This window comes from Schizosaccharomyces japonicus (assembly GCF_000149845.2).
Source record: "Schizosaccharomyces japonicus yFS275 unplaced genomic scaffold supercont5.6, whole genome shotgun sequence".
NCBI lineage: Eukaryota > Fungi > Ascomycota > Schizosaccharomycetes > Schizosaccharomycetales > Schizosaccharomycetaceae > Schizosaccharomyces > Schizosaccharomyces japonicus.
In genome coordinates this window covers 1-2,612 of record NW_011627865.1, presented here as the reverse complement: position 1 = coordinate 2,612, position 2,612 = coordinate 1, and the positions used below count along the sequence as shown (strand labels likewise).

At 47.4% G+C, this 2,612-nt stretch overlaps 6 non-coding genes across 6 annotated transcripts; 3 read left to right on the top strand and 3 right to left on the bottom strand.

The window, feature by feature from the left end:
- Positions 1-102: 102 nt before the first annotated feature.
- Positions 103-174, bottom strand: SJAG_16395. Its single transcript has one exon. It is a non-coding gene; the product is annotated as a tRNA-Val (tRNA).
- A 452-nt stretch (positions 175-626) lies between these two features.
- Positions 627-719, top strand: SJAG_16394. Its single transcript has one exon. It is a non-coding gene; the product is annotated as a tRNA-Lys (tRNA).
- Positions 720-931: 212 nt separating this feature from the next.
- SJAG_16393 lies at positions 932-1,003 on the top strand. Its single transcript has one exon. It is a non-coding gene; the product is annotated as a tRNA-Pro (tRNA).
- Positions 1,004-1,160: 157 nt separating this feature from the next.
- SJAG_16392 lies at positions 1,161-1,253 on the bottom strand. The gene has a single exon. It is a non-coding gene; the product is annotated as a tRNA-Leu (tRNA).
- A 432-nt stretch (positions 1,254-1,685) lies between these two features.
- On the top strand, positions 1,686-1,757 carry SJAG_16391. Its single transcript has one exon. It is a non-coding gene; the product is annotated as a tRNA-Cys (tRNA).
- A 159-nt stretch (positions 1,758-1,916) lies between these two features.
- Positions 1,917-2,009, bottom strand: SJAG_16390. Its single transcript has one exon. It is a non-coding gene; the product is annotated as a tRNA-Ser (tRNA).
- Between the last annotated feature and the right edge of the window lie 603 nt (positions 2,010-2,612).

The following is a 2,612-nucleotide window of genomic DNA, read 5'->3' as shown; positions in this document are numbered from 1 at the left end:
GGGTCTAGTAATTCAAGTATAGAAATTAAAAATTCAATAAAGCGGCTCTCTTGCAATCTGGCTCCCGTCCCTTGCCCCCCCTCCCCGACACCAAAAAACCGCCTACTCCGCCGGGGATCGAACCCGGGACCTTCTCCGTGTGAAGGAGAAATCATACCACTAGAACACGGAACTCAGTCTTCTATTGTCCGGTCCTACTCACAGTACAAGTAGCCGTAAGCCTCAAAACGAACGCCGGTTTTGGTTTCTTGTTTGGCTTTTTCGGTTCGCCGCTCAAATCAACGAACCGTAATGTCTTCGTTTTTGCGCTTCTAATGCACGGGGATTCATTGACTTTCACTCTATCGCGTTTTGCTTCCGGTGGCTCGTGTTTCTAATCAGCTCGTGTCGAGTCCTCATTCGGCTTTCTGCGGAAAAAAACAAAGAGGAGGTAAGAAAATAAGAACTCGGAACTCGAACGGGGAAGACAGGGTAGTAGTGGGCTGAAGATGTGATGTTGAAATGCGGTCTATGACGAGAAGGGTATTCGTCGCAAGTCTTGTGCCGTAGAAAACGGAAGAATAATCAAACACAAAGAACTATGGATGGAGGGATGTACTACGATGGTAGAGATTTTTACGAGCCAGTCCCGCTTAGCTCAATCGGCTTAGAGCGTCCGGCTTTTAGGACACGATAGTCAGGTGACCGGAAGGTTGCGAGTTCGAGTCTCGCAGTGGGAGATACTTTTTCCCATGGCGGGAAAAACTTGGGGCATGTCGATGCGGGCCGAAGGTTGAATGCTGGGCGCCGCCCGTATTACATTGGAATGCCTTCACTTCAAGTATACTTGTTTGTGGGAACACGCAAACAATCCTGATGGAAAACCAGCACGTAAAGGTTTGTGTTGAGGCAGCGTGAACTTGGAGGACTATTTGAGGGGTAGAGACATGGTGGCCGTTTGGTCTAGTGGTATGATACCATCTTAGGGTGATGGTGGTCGTGGGTTCGATTCCCACAACAGCCCTTTTTGCCCGGCTACGGGCGTGCGTGTTGCCTGTTTACAATTTGAGCCGTTTCCGTCCATGGTGGATGGCCTGGTCGTGCTGTCATGATCTGCCTGAAGTTGCCTACACTCGGCAGAAACAAAAGCAAACAAGTCCTGTCGGCAGGAAAAACCTTAATGACGAAGGTGGGGTTCGAACCCACGCTCACATATGTGAACTAGCACGCTCAGTTCCTGAAGCTAGCGCCATAGACCACTCGGCCACTTCGCCTAACGCGTTCTGTTTCTCTGCTCCACCTCACCTATACCATACTGGCAAACAGGGTAGAAGGCGATGTATGCGGCACTGGTGCTGAAAACCACACACACATGGAACATGGAACATGGAACACGGCAACGTAGAGAGAGGACGAAAGAATAGACATGGACGAACGAGGACGAAAGAATAGACAGCTGGCCTCTCGGTCTAATGGCCTGCGTTAGTTCTGCCAGGCTCGCAAAGTCGCAAAGTCGCAACCCGCATCTTCCATACGTCTGGCGGATTCGGCGATGCTTGCGCGGTAGGGTTTCCGCGTGTGGTGTTTCGGCAGCGGGACAGGCTATATTGCAAAAAGGGTGACTACGAGCAAGTAAGTAGCGGGAGAGAAGGGGTTTGCAAAGAGACACTGTGTTATGGAATTAGAATGGAAGGGTGTAGCGTGAGGGGGTCATAGCTCAGTGGTAGAGTGAGGGATTGCAGATCCCCAGGTCGCTGGTTCGAACCCGGCTGGTCCCTGACTTTGCTATTTTTTGTTTGGCCGTGTAACTAGCCTTGGTGTGTGGATGGCGAGCTAGTGCTGTTGACTTTTTTTCCAGGCGTGGCTCTAACAATCGAAAGCGTGCTGAACCGCACGGTAAGCAAAAGAAAGAGTTATTAAAGAAAAGACAATGATCTCGACAACGGCAGGATTCGAACCTGCGCTCCCAAAGGGATCCGCTGGGCTACTGATAGCAGGCGAACGCCTTAAAACCACTCGGCCACGTTGTCCTCAGCGCTCTGTCACGGAGCAAATGAACTTATGTCATTGCCTCCGAGTACTTTTAAACTTGGGAATGAAACAATCATTCAACTGATTGGTTTCTTAAATTGAATGACTAAGCATTCGCTAGCATTCACTGCTATTACGAAGCAATTCCGAGTTATTGCTTTTACATTTGCACAACTTGCAAAATTATTGAATTTTATTTCTCAAAAATTAACAAACATTACAAATACGAATTAGTAACAAAAGATAGTATCAATTAAATAGTTAATATAAAGATGCAAGAGTTCAAGGGTTATAATTCGTTGAACACTACTTGTTCTTTCACATAACTTTCCAGAACAATTGCGCGCATCAAACATTAAGGTTAATAACCCGAAGCTTCGAAAGGGTAAAAGAAATAGTATCCTTGTTGAAGCCAACAACAGAATCCTCAAAGACTAAATATCCGGGCTCAAACGGGACAAAGGGTCCACCTTGTGTCTTTGGTTTTTTTAAAAACTGTCCGCGTGCCCTTTAAAAAAAAGGGAACCCCCCAAACCGGGAAAAAAAAAAACCAACTCTCTCTCTAGAATTTTGGGAAAACCTGTCTCACTTTTTCTGGGGGG